This window comes from Panthera tigris, chromosome C1 (genome assembly GCF_018350195.1).
Source record: "Panthera tigris isolate Pti1 chromosome C1, P.tigris_Pti1_mat1.1, whole genome shotgun sequence".
Classification (NCBI taxonomy): Eukaryota; Metazoa; Chordata; class Mammalia; order Carnivora; family Felidae; genus Panthera; species Panthera tigris.
The window spans coordinates 197,142,450-197,160,992 of NC_056667.1; the positions used below are offsets into that span (position 1 = coordinate 197,142,450).

At 33.2% G+C, this 18,543-nt stretch overlaps 1 protein-coding gene across 2 annotated transcripts in view; it reads left to right on the plus strand.

The window, feature by feature from the left end:
* Positions 1 to 18,543, plus strand: part of SPAG16 (sperm associated antigen 16) — a 1,018,955-nt gene that overhangs the window by 767,105 nt on the left and 233,307 nt on the right. The window lies entirely within an intron of this gene.

Sequence of the window (18,543 nt, forward strand, 5' to 3'; positions counted from 1 at the left end):
GACAATTGTGTGTTTCATAAGACTGGTTTTATGATATTGCCATTACATATCTAAATCTTAGAATTCAGTAAGTTTGTCTTAACAAACTTTAGATTGTGTTCCCATTACAGATTGGCATATGAACCATATTAACAATGTTTTTTTAAAATGTTTTTAGTAATGTTCTTGACATTAAGCCATTTAATTTAAAAAAGAAAACATTGTTTAGAGTAAAACATCCCAACTATGAGAATTTTATTTTATAATGTGAAGGCCTACTAAGATTTCAAATTGTATTTTTCACTATACAGAGTCTGCATTGACATCATAGGTCTAAAGGAACTTTAACTTAGTTTTAATAAACATTTTTATATCCTTAAACAACTTTTTATTGTTTCAAGCAAGAATCTAAGGATTCATGTCCTTGAATTTTGAATTCTGAAATCTCAAATCTTTTAGCTGTATTTGCTAATAATAGAAGGTAAAGGGTATTTTGAAATGCTACACAACTAATAAGAGATATGGATTTTATTGTCAATGTTAAATATGTTTCTACTTGTTTTCTACTGTCCTTGTCATCAACTCAAATCTCTTTTCTATGCATAGTCATGCAGAACTGATTTAAATAAACGTCAGTACCTGTCTTACTTTCTTACAAGTCAATATCATCTTGAAGTGCTTGCTACAACAAACCTAGTTTTTCTCTCCATGATTGCTATACTCTTGATTATAAACTAAAATTAAGAAAAGCATAAGAATCAAGGGCAATACAATGAGAAATATAAAAGACAAAAAAGTGTAAAGTAGGGACCCTGTTAATGAAAACACTTCATCAGTTTGAAGGAATATATTTTCAATCTGACCTTCCCATCCCTTTGACCATTTCTTCAAGGAACATACTATAATTAATTTTAGCTCTATGTGTTTGAGAAATTAGCATCATAAGCCTTTTTCTCATTGAATAATGGGATATTTGTGCTTCTGTAGAAGAGAAGTCTTCAGTGATTCTTCATTTAAAAAGGTTAAAATATATCAAAAAATGAAAGAACTGGGGAGAACAAACAAAGCTCTCAGTCTAATGAGGCTCTGAACAGAGAGGTGAAAATCACAAAGTAAAACAGAAATTATGTTCATATCAAGAGAGGAAAGCAGAGTAAAGTCAAGAGCAAAACAAATCAAAATAAGGACAGGGACACATGGATATCTTCTAATATGGATCTATTCAGGAAAAGATTATTTAAATTAAAAGTATAATAAACGTATATCGTGAAAATATTTGGACTATGAGGATAAAATCAAATGTAACTTAATAAGCTCACAATATACATTAATTTGACTTATTATGCCTAGCAGTTAGCAAATAAAAGCATTTTTGATAATTATTTTCCACAAAAAGATAAAAAGAGGATATTGAGACTATTGAAAACAATAAACATAGGGTTCACATTAGTTAAGTTGTGCCAAATCAAGTTTTTAGGTCAAAATTATGTGACAGAATTAAATCATGCAGTTATATATGTTTAGGACTCAACTAGTGTGAGACAGGCTCTTGCCTCTATCTAAGCTATGTCCCTGGACTTAAGGAAAAGATATTGAAAACATACATGTAATGTCATAATAACTGTAGAAATATTGATAACATTCTAAGATATTTAGTTGTTAGATATTCTAGATAATCATCATATAAACAAAAATTTCAAATCATATTTCTTGTCTCTGGATCAGTTTAATTGAAGAGCATCTTGAGATTATGAGGTGTGCTGTTTAAAAAGATGTTCCCAAATACAATGACTTATCTTTATAAATAAGGAATTTCTTGTCACTGCAAATCCAACATAGTATAGAAATAAATGGGATTAGAGGTCATTGAAAGGCTGAAACTGTTGTCCATAATGTTTGATTTCAAATTTTTAGGCATATCAAAATTGCCTCATTATTTATTAACCTCATAAGTAAATATTTTCATTTTGAATTTATAAAAGTATGTATAAATATATATAATTAAATAGTTCTTGATCTGTTTTGAAACTGAGATTCCTCCTAGTGTATCATTTTAAAAATATATCATTGGTAAAAATTTTGAAAACCAATCACGTAGGAAAAGAGCATAGACTATAATTCAGATCCTTAGTTCTTCACCACTTTTTAGGCATTAAGTAAATTTAAATTCCTTGAATGTAGTGTCCTCATAGAAATAATGGAAGAAATAATTATCTTACAATGTTCTAATGTGTTTCAAAGGGATGATGTATAGTCTATAATGAGGAAATCCTAGTACAGTCACCTACCATGTTTCATCTTAGCTGGAAGGGATCTTATAAGTCATCCCATTCATATTAGGGGTGAGAAAAATGTATGAATATATCAGTGTGCAAGTAAGATGCTCAAGGCTGTGTGCTACTATAGGTGATTTCTAGTCAAAGTATAAACACTAATAAATAAATTTTAAAAGAAACAAGGGTCAAAACCTCCTTTTCATGTAATATTAAAAATAACTAAATGTTTAAGAAGTGAAGTTATATAAAATATTATATATATAATTAAAATAAAAAGATTTAAAGGTGCATGAATCATCATCTAGAATTTAGCTTCTCTGTTGTTGTAGAAAACTAGTTTCTCACACATTTAAAAGAGGAGTTATATGTGGTATAGTATTATTTACTTAATGTTTTACTTGCAAATACATTGCTTGTGATATGCACAGATTATCTGTGTATATATACCTACGTATTATATGCGTATTAGTATTTGTAGAGGGATAAGTGTTCCTTTCTCATTAAACTGAGAGCATCCTGGTAATATAATGCTACATATTTTTGTGAATATTCACTATCTAAATAATCTCTCTCACTTGGCATATTCAAATGCCATATATTTTACCATAAAAAATTTATTACTATTTCAGAAAATGTTAAATGAATTTGCATAGTGAAAGTAATAAAAACTAACTGTAAGAGTTTATACATAAACTTGTCCACATCTCTCATTTCATCATGTTTTTATGTAGTGTAGCAATATTTGTCCCTCCTTTGTAAAAGATAATTCTGCTATATTTGCAAAAGAGTCACATCCCTAGAAAAAGCAGGAGCTGAAGTTTAAGCCAGCTGGGGACTTTCCAGTAGGAAGCTTATCAGTATCAGATCATCAAAATGGGCAAGACTTCTCCTCATTTGGAGGCAATCCTAATATTCTCCATAAGCAGAACCACAAATAAATGCTAAAATAGAAAAAATGACCCCATTGGAAAACATAAAAAGCATGAGATCCCTCTGAAATTATTCAAACATAATAAAATAACCCCCAAAATCTTTGTTTCACATTGGATTTATCGGTTTCTTTCCATAAAAGCTACAGTTCATTGTTTTGTATTTAAAAGACAGATTGTGGTTAATTTCTTTTTATGGAAGCAGTGTGGCCTAGTGGAGAAAGCACTCACTTAGAAGTTAGAAGCCCTGGTTTTGAATTTTGTCTCCACTCCTTTCTAGCCAAATGGTCTTGGTGAAATTTCTAAATATTTCTGAGCCTCAGTTTCCTTGTATGTAAAATATTAAAAACCTATTGAGACTTCCACTTCCAGCCAAGATGGAATAACAAGACCAGATTTACCATACCACCTGAAACAACTAAGAAAAAACAAAATATATGAAACTGGTTTTCAGACATGGAATACTGGGCAATGAAAGACAAGAACACCTGAGAGATGGAAAGTAAATGAGATGAGCCCTATGCCTGCCGTAGAATACTCAAGGACAGATGGAAACCAAAGAGAAAACTGGCAGTCTTTCAGAAATGAGGAGAAAGAGTGGGCAGTCCAGGGAGACCACACCAGTTAGAATCTGCAGCACAGAAAGAAGGGTCTTCGAGATTTGCAGAAGATCCCCTCCTGTCTTTAGCTAAATAAGGATCAATACTTGACAGACTAAGTGAAAATCTCTCTGAACACTGAACAGGAAAAATACAGAGATCACCCAGCCTAAGAATAGTTGTGTATCCACCAATCAGATTGGAAAAACCTTGAAGTTCAGAAGAACACTAGGTAGAGCAGAGATTGGCAAACTACTGTTCATGGGCCAGCTTGGCCTGTATTTATATAAAGTTTTAATGGAACACAGCCACAGCCATTTAGTTACATATTTTCTAAGGCTGATTTCACACTATAAGAGCAGAGTTGAGTATTTGCAACAGAGACCATATGGCCTAGGAAGCCTAAAATATTTAATATACGGCCCTTTACAGAGAAAACTGCCTTAGTAGAGTGCTTAGAAGGGTATCACCTCAGTTGTGAGGCAACATAAGCCCACACCTCCAGATCAAGTCCCTTCACCAATGTTTTTGAACCACCTGAGTTGGCTCACCTGTTTAGTCTTCTAGAGTCTAAAGACCTGTTTAGTCTTCTCTAAATTCAATGAAATTGTTGTAGCTGCCACTTTTTTTTCCAGGTGAGGAAGCTGGGACATAAAGAAGTTAAGAACAAGCCCAGTGACACCTAGCTGATCAAATAGAGTCAGATTTCAAATCTGGCAGGTCTGATTCCAGGAACTAAAACTTAAACTTTATATTATTCTGCCTCTCACTTTACTAACAGTATTTGGTTTCATACTGATATACGATATTGTTAGAGAAATGATTCATTTGCTATGGACAGTGAAATAATTCCACTAATGACCACTTGGCAGTGTTTGGCTCAAAGCTGACTAAGACATAGAATCTTGTCACCAGTTGTCAATTTGTGGTCTCTGAAAGAAACAACAACAAAGGGAATCTCCCCAGAAAAATAACCTAGTGTTAATAACCTAATAATCTGCCAGGTTTCTGATGTGTCTTATGCACAACAGAGTATTTTAAGTGCCTGTATCTTCCTAATGGGATTCAGAACTCCAACCCCACACTTCAATATTAACTCTTTTCGGAGTAATCAGGCAGGGCTGGATTATGTGAGCACTTGCAGGGCCTCTCTTTCTGCCATTTATTTAAATCCTGGACTGATTAAAAACTGAAATAAGAATGGAAGAAACCAAGCTAACTTAATCTCTAAGGCATAAGGCAGTTAACCTAAGTTGCTCTTCCTAAGAGGAAGCCCATTCTACCATGTCAATTTCCCGCAGAAGGAAAGCCACAAGGAAAGAGGATAAACTATGAGAGAAGAAGTGACCAGATGACTCTACTCAATTATTTATAATCCCATTATTTCCTTCCCTGTTTGCGTGGCTCTGTTGTGTATACAAACCTATTTTGCGCATAAGTAGAATATGGGCTTCTCTGAAGGAAAAAGGAACTGGAAGAACTGAAGGAAATCAGATTGTGTATATCCCTTGAGACCCAAGTGTATGATTAATGCCTGGAATGAAGCATACTATGCTGTAGGAACTGAACAAGGTGCTTTCTCTTTTAACCATCACAACACTCTGAGTTTGGTTCCATTTCTCCCATTTTAAAGGGTTTTGAGAGCTTTAATTAAGCATGCTTATTAATAACTACACATGTTGGTACAGTCCTGTGAGAGCCTGAATTTCATTTCATTTAATTTTTAGTTCTAAGAGATTGTAAATAAAAATTTTAGAGATTCATAGAGACTGGTTACAGTTCATCTGCAGAAAAAAACAACCTATTTTTTCTCTTTGTTTTTTTTCATCCAATGTCCTATGTTAGAAGCAATTTTATTTACCCTAGAGCAAGTATGGAAAATAACATGCTGATAATAGTGGGAATTCCTTGAAAACTCTAATTAAAGTCATCTTGACCAAAGATACATTTATTCAGGGAGAACATTCATAGTTGTACAAAGTGTTATAGTCATGAACTGTTCTGATTAGTCTACCATCCATTCTGACCAGTTGATGGCAATGCCATAGCAGTTGCTAAGTACTAGATTATCATCCCCAAAATGGATCATAAATTCTGAGATAAAATTAGCATTTGAATTACATAAATTATGAAAGATTAATATAAATAAAACTTAGTGGCTTTTTCAAAGTATAGTAGAATTTATACATGTTACAAAGTCTTTTTCTTTCAGATATTATGTTTGGAAGGTTGTATTCTTAATCTAATCACAACATCATTGCACAAATTATGAAGACTCCCTTATGGAATTGTGTTCATAGTTTAAAAAATAATGCTTTCATATCACCAGTACTCACAGATACTTGAATTAGGATTGATTTTTAGAAAAGTCTAGAAATTATTGCCATCTTATAAGTCAGAAAAGACCATTTGAGTCAAGCCCAACCCAAGATGAGGCTCTAAAAAGTTATATTCATCTATGATTTGTAACATGAAATTGAACAGGACACTTAATCTTTGTTGACCTCAACTTTATTATCTCTAAAATGAAAGTTTTGGATAGGTGACTTAATCAACTAGATTTACAACCTGAGTTTCACATTGTATCTCCCTGTGTTCATTAGGACATGGTGTTCTGAGGTAAAAATATATTCTAAAATAAAACTTAAATGCTTTTTATATTACTTACAACTTGAAAATAAAATATCAAAATGTAAGTGAAACACTTCACTCTCCCTTGATCCAAAAAGGAGATACAATCTATTATAAACATCAAGTTTATTTAAAAATTGGGCCTCACATTTAAACGATAATAGTATTGTTCAGCAATACAAAACTTTTATTCTTGCACACCCAACAACACATTCAGTCTCTGAACCAACAAAAATTTTGGCCAAAAAAAAAAAGCATAAGTCCCAACATTTTAATAAATTATGGCTTGATCAAACTCTTCTTATAGGACTATATAAGATAGTAAGAATCTGTCTCTTTCTGGTTAAATCAGACCAAGACATAACTTATTAATCTTACAAATTGCAGCATTATACAAGTATAATCAGCAATTGCAATTGCCTGGGTGGTACAAAGAAATCACATATGTGTTGTTAATTTCTTAATTTTCTGCAATATTTTTTAAGTAAGTATTTTAATAATTATTGCTTAGCTCTCTGGTTGTAGTTGTACTACATAGAAGTATAAATGTAACATTATCAGCATGTCAAAAAGGCATTTGGAAATGATTTCATTATGTGTCCTTGGAAATTGTTACAAAGCTTACATATGTAATTATATACGATTATATACAAACAATTTAAATCTGGCAAATGTCCACATAATGACAAATGCTAAATTAGTGTCATCATATTTAATGAAGATTTGTTTTGTAGTGTTAATGTAAGAAACATTTTTTTTCAAATGCATTTACAGTAGTTATATACATATTATAGTTAATGTGCTAATGCCAAATTATTTTCAACACATTTAAGAAATCAAAAAGATTTGTATCCGTGTAGCAAGTATGAGAAATTAGTTGCATGAATAAGTGTATCTTAATATCATCTAGGCAGTAATATATCCCAATGCATATAAATACCTATACTTATATGTTTGCAGATGTAATAAAAATTACATGTATATGCTAGCATAGATCATTTTAAAGTATGACTAATGACATTTTATGCATATATTAGTCAAGAAAAATGTATTTGTATAAAGAAATGAAGCATAATTAGACCTTTGAATTTTTCAGAGGTACGAAGTTATAGTATCATGAGGAATGTGTTAATTTAATAGCATATAATAGCATATCAGATTTAAAATTAAACAGTTAAAATTTTCAATCTACACACACTTCATGACCTAAAGTCATATAGCCCAAGACTTTGTCTTCTTTTTAATAGATGGTGTATACAAAACTGAATAGATAATCATCTTTAATTTGCCAAGCTGGCACTTTTTAATAGGATAATCCTTAAGAGAAGTTGCAGTTCAACAGAAGTGCAAATCAGCCCAGAACAAATAGCATGCTACTCTTGTAGATGGAGCTGCACAGTTGGTACTTGTGATAACTCGCAGTTATATTTATCTAAAATTGAATTTTGAACAATATTCAAATATGATTTACTCAAATCTGATTGAGCCTAGAAGTATCTTTTCTCACTTGTAATATAAGAGGTCTATAAATAAAAATTGTTTAAATTCATCTTCATGCAACATCCTTTACCATGTACTTTTCCACCAAAAGAAAAAAAAAACATTGAAAAGAAGACATAGCGTCATATTGGTATTAACAAAATCAACACTCTGTTGATGTTTTGAAATAATGAGTTTGATAAACACCTTGTAATAATAGATCAGCATTTCAGGCCATGTCTTCTTTATCTAAGAATTTTACCATTCTTTATTTTGTATTTTTGTTGGTCTAATGTTAGAAATTATGCAATGTAGTTGACAAGTATTTCATGTAAGCCTACTATCTGCCAGGCACTGTTCCAAATTCTGGGAAAGAGATAGGTGAGATTATGTCTACAAAGTCAACTGAAGCCATAGACATGAATCTGCAGGTCATAACTGGGAGTGTTGAAAACAAAGTCACACTGTTCTTCATAAAATAAACTATACATGCCATTATTTGCAAAGAATAGCATCCTGTAGCTGTGTATGGAACTGTAGAAAAAAGATGGGTACTCTTATAATGTTAACCATATAATCACCCATTTCTGTTCTCATGGACTTGGTTTAATTTGGAGTATTGATTACTGCTGCTTTCTTATGTTATCCTTTCATTATGCCTCCCATAATGTTTGATTTGTTCCTTCATTCATACTGCATTAGGATCCATTTACCCTTATCAGAATTTAGTTATGACAATGGATACTTCTGCTGCTTCTGTCTTCCTTCCTTTTTTGCCTGTGTCTTTTTTTTTCTTTCTCTTGTTTATCTCCCTTCTCTTCATTCATTTTATCCCCTCTCTTCTTTATCTTCCTCTTCCTCATGTACAGAGAGCAGACTTAATCAGACTTTTCAGTATAAAATAGACAATTATCAGATTCCATTATTTTCTCCTTTCATGTCCCATCCTTACTTCATTCTCCCCCACCTTCCATGGAATATTTTAAATGTCTGATATGTTCCCTGAGATTTCTAGGTATCTTTGAAGAATATATGGAATAATTTTGTGTATGTACATATCTAAGGCTTCTAAAAACTATATTTTGTCATACATTGCATTTGGTTTCTTGCTTTTTTATTAAATACTGTGTTTTTAAGTTTTATTCATATTAATATATGCCTATCAGGTCTACTGGATAGTATTCTATTTTATTCACCTTATTATTTTATTCATCCATTGTATTAGTGATGGGCACCTAAGTTCCCCATAAGACCCTGCTACTTCAAGTTATGCTGTACTAAATATCCTCATACATATACTGGTGGCAGGCTTCTGAGAGTTTCTCTGCAGAGGACTTGCTATGCCACAGAGAGTACATTAATTTCCCTAAGCACTGTCACACTGCTTTTCAGAATCACTACACTAGTTTACGGTCCTTCAAGAATTCTCATCATCAACATTTAGTAGTATTATGGACTGAATTGTGTCCCTCCCCAAATCCATATGTTGAAGTCCTAACCACTCATGTGACTGTATTTGGAGGCAGGGCTTTTAGGAGGTTAGTTGAGGTTAAATGAAGTTATAAGATTGGTGCCATAATCCAATAGAATTGGTGGTGTTATAAGAAGAGGCATGCACATGTATAAGGAAGGGCTATGTGAGCGCTCAGGAAGAAAGCATATGAAAGCCAGGAAGAAAGCCTTCACTGGAACCTGACCATGCTAGTACCCTGATCTTGGCTTTCCAGCCTCTAGAACTGTGAGAAAATAAATTTTTGTTGTTAAACTGCCCAGTCTGTGATATTTTGTTATTATGGCCCAAACAGACTAAGACAAGAAGTAATTGATTTTCTAAATCTTCCAGTATAGTGGGTACTGTACACATTGCATATGCCTAATTACTAGTGATGCTGAACATCTTTTTATAACACTTTTCAGTCTTTCAGGTTTCCTTATCTGTGAATTAATTGCCTTTGCCCATTTCTTCTATTGGGTTTACTTTCTCTGGGGACTTGTGATTTTGCAATAATATCTGTATATTAATCTATTATTGGCTTCAAATGTAGATTTCTTCCAAAGAGTTGTCTGTTTGCTGATTTTTCTATGGTATTTTTTATTGAATTGAAATCTTTAAATTTACTGTAGTCAAAACTGTTTTCTTTTATCTTTGGAAGATAAGAATATTTCCCCAATGCTAGGTCACAAAAGTATTCTCCTGTATCTTCCTCTTTATGTCTTTATTTTTACAACTTATGTCTTTGGTTCAAGGTACAGGGAGGTGTTTTCAGTAAGTCAGTGTCTCCTGCAATAACAAACTCAGAATCTTTCTGACTTATGGGAGCATTTGCTTTTTTTCACTTGCAGAGAGTTTTAGGTAACTTAGGCCTGAGGTACTTTCTGGGCTCAGCTGAACTCCATTGTGTCTTCTCATTATGGACCCCAGGGCATCTATGCAGGACATGTGATCCTTAAACAGTAAGCACAACAGGAAATAAAAACCAAATAATGCAATCACTTTTAAATCTTCTTTTGGATGTGACGAATATCATCTGCTTGTCCACAGTATATTCATAGTGAGTAATAAGCTAAGCCCAAAGCCACTTAGATGCCTAAGCTTGTTTCACATAACATAATACACTCTAGCTCTATCTGTGTCATTGCAAATGGCAAGATTTCATCCTTTTTGATGGCTGAGTAATATATGTATAATATGTTATACCTATATGGAGAGAGAGAGAGAGAGAGAGAGAGAGAGAGAGAGAGAGAGAGAGAGCGCGCTCCAGGGATGGGCAGAGAGAGGGAGAGAGAATCCCAACGCAGGACTCATTTTATGAACCAGGAGACCATGACCTGAGCCAAAATCAAGAGTCGGACACTTAAGCCACAGAGCCACTCAGGTGTCCCCCATCTTCAATTTGTTTCATAAGTGTTCTATAGTTTTTAGAATGTAGATCTTTTACCTCTTTGTTTAGGTCTATTCCTGGGTATCTTATTGTTTTGGGTGCAGTTGTAAATGGTATCAATACTTGATTTCTTTTTCTGCTGCTTCATTATTGGTATATAGAAATGCAACAGATTTCTGTACATTGATTTTATATCCTATGACTTTGCTGAATTCATGTATCAGTTCTAGCAACTCTTTGGTGGAGTTCTTTGGGTTTTCTACATAGAGTATCATGTCATTTGCAAATAGTAAAAGTTTGGCTTCTTCCTTTTGCTGGAGATTTTAAATCCCAATATAGGAAAAAAGCAAGTAGTTGAGAACAATAATCTGATGTCCACAGTGGGAGATCCAACTTAATTTTTCTGTCAGTAATACAGTTTTCCTAATACTCTCAACTATACAATTAAAACTTACCTCACTTATCTGTGCTATTACTTCTGTCATATACCAACCTCGTACACATAGAGAGGCAGTCTTTTTTCTAATCTTTTGGTAATATTGTTTTTCAGCTGGTACACTTCTATTTTTATTACTAGATGTTCTAGTATTAATATATATGAATGTGCAACCAGTCTCTTTGTTATTCTTTTTCAAAAGTATTTAGTGGGCTTCCTGTTTCCTAGAGTTTTTAGAGTTATCCTTTGTTAAATTTCAATTTGTATTAAATTATGTTAGAAAACATGTTTTGCATTAAGTTGATCTTCTGTGGCTTCTAATATAGACAATTTGTTCAATGTTCCTTGTGTAATCAAAAAGAATGCATATATTGTATGCCTTGTAGATTCAAACATTTTTATGAAACTCTTAGTTTGAGCTTATTTACTAGTTATTTAAATCTTTTATAACATTTCTTTTTTTTAATTTTTTAACGTTTATTTATTATTGAGAAACAGAGAGAGACAGAGCATGAGCAGGGGAGGGGCAGAGAGAGAAGGAGATGCAGAATCTGAAGCAGGCTCCGGGCTGTCAGCATATAGCCCAACACGGGGCTCGAACTCACAAACTGTGAGATCATGACTGAGCCGAAGTCAGATGCTCAACCGACTGAGCCACCCAGGCGCCCCTATAACATTTCTTATATTTTGACTGCTTGAGCTCTCAGTTTCTAAGATGAATATATTAAAGTCCTTAACCACAAGTATTAATTAATTTATCTTTGTAATTCAGTTTTTGCTGCATATATTTTGAGGCTGTATTTTTAGATACATATATTCATAATCAGTATACTTTATTGATCTTTTCTTCCTTTTATCAACCTATAACATCACCTTCATAATGATTTTTCCTTAAGTTCCATTTTTGTCTCACAGTAAATTTGGTACCCTATTTTTTTTGAAGGGGATCATATTTCCCTGATAATCTTTCTCTCTATAAGAGAGATCTTTTTTCATATCTTTTTTGTGGGATTTTTTTATTTGTTTTCTTTTTAATTTTTGCTTTTTTTTTCAATCTGATATTTGTGTCTTTAAAATGATAATTTAATCTATTAAAATAGTGACCTTTTTTATACATCAATATACATGCATAGAAAATGCTTATATTAGTCGGGCTTATCCAGAGAAACAGAGTCAGTAAGGGGTATGTGTGTGTGTGTGCAGCTTGTATCCAAAGACAGTATAGAGACAGATTCTTTTATTCTCTAGGGACCTTAGTCTTTATTTCTTAAGACCTTCACCTAATGGATGAGGCCTGCCCACATTATGGAGGGTTGTTTGCTTTACTCAAAGTCTACTGATTTAAATATTAATCACATATAAAATACCTTCACAGTAACAATTAGACTGGTGTTTTAAAAACTCTAGATAAAAGACTGGGTGCCTTGGATACCATGGTCTAGCCAAATTGACACAAAAAATTAACCCATACAATGCCTTTCTGATACCTTTCTGGTCCTTCTCTCTCTCTCTCTCTCTCTCTCTCTCTTTCTTTTTAGTTTACATCCAAGTTAGTTAACATATAATGTAATAATGATTTCAGGAATAAAATTTAGCAATTCATCACTTACATATAACACCCTGTGTTCATCCCAACAAGTGTCTTCCTTAACGCCCTTTGCCCATTTAGCCCATCTCCCCACCCAACACCCTTCCAGCAACCCTGTTTGTTCTCTATGTTTAAGAGTTTCTTATGGCTTGTCTCCCTCTCTGTTTCTACAGTTTTTTTTTGCTTCCCTACCTTTATGTCAGTTAATATGTTTTGTATATTAAATTCTACATATTAATGAAGTCATATGATGTTTGTCTTTCTCTGACTGACTTATTTTGCTTAACATAATGCACTCTAATTCCATCCACGTCCTTGCAAATGGCAAGATTTCATTCTTTTTGATTGCTGAGTAATATTCCATTGTGTATGTATATTATATATGTGTGTGTGTATACATATATGTATGTATATATGCATATATTTATATGCATATATATGTATGTATACATGTATATATATGTGTGTGTTTGTGTGTGTGTGTATATATATATATATATATATGTATGTATATATATATATATACCACATCTTCTTTATCCATTAATCAGTCAATGAACATTTGTGGCCCTTGTCTCTTTGATCTTCTTGATTCTTTCAAGAAATATTTATTTTCCCCTATTCTAGATGCTGAGGACAGAAAAGTGAATATTATATATACTTATATATATTTTTCTGCTCTCATGGAACTTAACATTTGATTTAGGGGAGAAAGCTCAAGGGGAGACAGATGATAAATAACTAATAGAATCTATACCAACATATATGCCAAGTGGTGATAAGTACTATGAAAACTTAAGAGAGTGGAGAGTGATAGAGTGGAATATTACTTTTGAGAAGATGTTCAGGGAGGATTTCTCCATGAAGTGATATATTTGAGCAAAGGGTTGAAGGAATTGAGGGAATAGATGAGGTGGTTATCAAGGGAAAGAGGATTCCAGGCAAAGAAAACAGTAGTAGTACAGAGTTTCTAAGTCAGAACCATACTTTCTGTGGATGAAGTCAGTTGGAGAAAAATATGAGGCATTGAGTTAGTTAAAATGTTAGCCAAGAGCCAGATCATAGATGTTCTTGGAGGTTATGGTACCAAATATTTTTTATTCTTAAAAAAGCGTTACTATAATAAATTATCTTAATTTTTTTAGATACATCATATTAGATGGCATATAGATAAATTAAAATCTTGCCAAGAGAGGACAACACATGAAACTTAAAAGAACCAATATAATCGATCAAGTCAAAGAATAATCAGTAAATCGGCTTACTATTAATTATGGATGATTAAATCACAGCAAAATTATTATCCCTACTTATGTCTAAAGTCACAGACTTTATTATAAAAAATATTACAGGAATCTAAATGCTCCAGATACTGCTAATAGACAGCAACTAATGATATTATAATAATGGGCAATTTCATAAACTGTCACTACTTTTCAACACTTTCTTCTTCTTTAAAAAGCAGGCATGACATTTATATGAATGTTGCTGAATGTTCTGTTAAGGAAGAGATAGTTCATGGACTTGCTACTCTCCACTCTCACAATAGAAAATTAGCCCCTCATTACCACTATGTAAATGTACACAGAGACATTTTAACATCAATAACATTTAAAGGTGCTTAACTTTTACAACTATCAGACTGACAACAATGTTTTATTAAATTAGTTTGGTTTGTTTTTAAGAATCTCCTTGAAGATATTTGCATCTTTATAAGCTCATGTAGGGAAAGTATTTTCATTGTAGGGGAAAAATTATATCAGTGAGAATTTTAGAGTATTTTGCTATACATTCTGGAAGAATGAAGCAATGAGAAAATTGTGCTCAAAGACCTCATTTCAACGTAAGAGAACTACTAGAATAATATCCTATATCTGTTTAACACTTCATCAATTTTAATATCATTCATTTCACCAACATATCTCCTAATGCTTAGTCCTGTGGGTTTTTTATGAACAAAAATGACTTTTATTTTAAAATGTGTTACACTGACTTTATTTGTCTGCCACAGTTGACCTCCAGTTTGTTTTGCGACATTTGAACTAGGTTATACTTCTATACCTCCCTTCTGCCTAGGCCCAAAAATTCCTGTAACTTTTTTCTACTTTTTCTTCCTGAAGTTGTAGATCCAGTTAAACACTGCTACTTGTAAGAAAGGCTTGACCTAGCTTTGGAATTTAGAACAACCAGTTGATTATAGTGTGATGATACTGTGTTGACAGTAGTACTCAATAACCTCATCATATCTCAATCAACCAGATTAAAATATTGCTCTACTATTTTCAGTAATAAAGGTAGAAGCTGTGTTAACAAAGCCATATTTTCTACAATTCAAAGTCAATTAGATTTTTCATTTGATGAAATTATTAGAGATTCTCATTTTAAGTGTTGAATGATAAAATAAAGAGAGCATTGTTCACACTAATTATAAAATAATACTCAAAAATAATTCAAAAGGGCATCTTTGAATATCAGTCATGAGAAGATAATAACAAAAGACAATTTGAAAATAAATTAAATGTGAAAGCTTCAGACTTGCTATTAAATAGCTCATACAGTAGAATACCATGTGATCATTAGAATGACATAAATGTGTATATAATGAAGTACAAAGGTAGATATTCATGGTGCTATTAAAGATTAAAGTAGTGACAAAACAGAGTATAGGACATGATTTCACAATTAATAACCAGATAGGTGATTGATAGGAGATAGATAGATAGATAGATAGATGATAGATAGATAGATAGATAGATAGATAGATAGATAGATAGATGATAGATAGATGATAGAGGCAGGTCATTCTCCATTGGCTCTATCCCTCCACATTCATTCTGTGCTCTTCTGTGACCTCCTCTGTTTCTCTGGGGAAGTCAACTTGCCCATTGACTGATATTTGGAATAGGCCAATAAGAGGCCCTGACAGAAGAGGAGAGGACAGGAGGAGACATTGGAGCATTTATTCCTTCTGTTCCCACCTTAGATGCATTTGTGGTGATGGCCACATTGTTGGCTACATTGTTGGCTGCTTCTGTCAGGCAGACCTACTTCTAGGGCTTCATTTCTTAGCCAGGTTCCACTTAGGTCATTTTTCACCCTTTGCCCTTTCAATCCTTGTATAAGTAACAATTTTCTATTGCTTCCAATATATATATTTATTTCCTTAATTTTTCCTCTATGTTCCCCATTCTATAAATAGTCCCTTCATTAATAAGTCTTTTTAAAATTTCCATCTGGATGTGTGTTCTACATTTCCTGCCAGAGCCCTGAGTAATACAGATGTACATGAAAAGCCTGGCATTACAGCCGCCAAAATGTGTCCAGGCCTTCTCTGTGAGGTGTTTACCTTATGCTTTAGGTTTTCTAAAGCAAATACATAATATTTTTACAATATAAAGAAAGCAGAGTAAAAAAACATTCTTATACATTAAAGAGAAAAAAATAACTTGCAAATAAATAACACTGATATGAAACAATGATGAGCAGGTCTCTTTTTAACTTATTGTAGTTGGCTGAATTAAGCCTAATGATTTTCTATACCCAAACCTAAGTTCTACCTAAGCTTCTCTCAAAATGGACCAGAAAGAAAGGAGAGGAAGGGCAGGTAAAGTTGGTTCATCTGAAGCCAAATGAAAAGTAGAATTAATACTGATGAGAAGGTTAACACTTAATCTCCTAATCTTCATTTTTGCATGGAGGAAGACAACTAAAATATCCGTAGCCTCTCTCCACTCCATCTCTGTCCCTCCATCCTTCCTCCCTCTGTGAAAGGGGTGTCTGGCTTCACTAAAGAGTTCAGAAAGAACTGAGCAAGTCCCAATGAATAACTTCTCCAGCAGCCCTCCCCTTGGAAAAGTCCATCCTCTGACTACACAGGTTCTTTTATCCATTGCTGCCAGAAGGCTGCTCCATTAGCAGAAGGCTGAGTTTTTGCAACTGTCAGTAACTGTCTGGGTAGGGTCTAGTCATTGTAGGAATTGTTAGGACACTGATAAGGCTGAATATTCATGTCATATATTTAAATTCACCTTTATCACTTAAAGGTGATATTTTGATTCATATCTGTAATTCTTGTGCCTACTCCTCAGGGAGTTCCAAATTGGAGTGGGAAAGGAAAAGGTACTTTGCTGATGCTCTCAAACCACCATAACACATATATCCCTTTTATATGCTCACAGGAGGCATTATTTTTAAGATGTGTATTTTTTTGTTATTCTGAATGTTTTATATGATTGTTGCTGATGTTTTCAAAAAGCAATATAGAAATTACATAAAAGAAAAATAAATCATATGAAATCACACAAATCAGTTAAAATATTTTATATTTCTTATGAAACTATGTAAGATTACTATATGTAATTATATGTATAATGTAATATATATTACTGAATACAGTAAAAATCATACATATACATATAGTGTGTATGTGTGTATGTATATGTATATATATATATAGTGTTTTACATATTATATCCTAATGATCTCCCACGTCCAACCTTATGTCCTATAATGTTCTAATAATGCAGTACCTTACATTGGGCCTTTTTCATTTTAATTATATACAGAGGCAGTAGAGCAGTTAAGAACAGCAGTCTCCAAAGTGACAGTGATTGGTTTTGAATCCATATTCTACCACTTATTAGTTCTCTAACCTTGGCCTTATTTCTTAATCTTTCTTATGCCTAAATTTCCTCCTCTGTAAAAAGAGGATAACAAAACAGTACCTGTTAGTTTTTTTGTGAGCATTAACATAATAATCCATATTAACATGGTAAAAATACTTAAGTCTCTGTCCTCCCATGTTTATATTCTAATGGGAGAAGCAGAAAATTAAGTCTCTGTCTCTGTCTCTACTTCTGTCTCTTACACACACACACACACACACACACAGCAAAGACATGCATAAATGGTATAAGAAAAATAAAGCTGTGTTAAATGTATAGGGTGAATGGTTGGATTGAGTTGATATTTCAGGTAAGATATTCAGGGAAGACATCTGTAAAAGAGCAACCTTCATGAATTGGGGATGTAAGTCATACACAAGTCTTGGGAAAAACCATTTTGGGAAGGAGGGCTCCAAGGGCAGACCTTGAGTTACAATAAAATTGAAGATATCCATGTGTCTGGAACAGAATGACTAAGGCAAAGATTGGCATGAAATAACTTCAGAGACATAAGCAGGACCTAGGTCATGAGCGCCCCCTAGGCCATGGTAAAGAGGTTGAATTTTAGTTGAGTATGACATGAAGACTGACAGTTTTAAACAGTAAAATAATAGAATATGATTTTCACCAGAAAGAAACCAACAAACAAAAAATAGGTGGCAACTATTATAGACAAAACACTCTATCCAGGGCAAGAGTGGAAGCAGAAGAAGCAGTGAGGATGTTCCTGTTATGACACAATTCAATGTAGTTTGGACCAAAGCAGTGGGGCTTTCAGAGAGCAATAGTGGGGTGTGTTTTCTGCAAGAGAATTTAAAGATAATAAAACCATCATAAAGATTGCATGCTTTTTATTATCACATACTTAGAGCAATTCTAAACATCAGTGATAAAACACTTGTCCCCCCAAAAGGCGAACTGCTCCAATTACCCCTCCGCATCCTGTTGTGGCCAATGGACTGAGCTGACAACTGAGAAACTGTTAAAACACCATATTACATTTGAAAATAGGGTCAATAGAATCAGCTGATGAATTGGATATATGTGACAAAATGCAATCTCAAGCGTATTTCCTGAAGC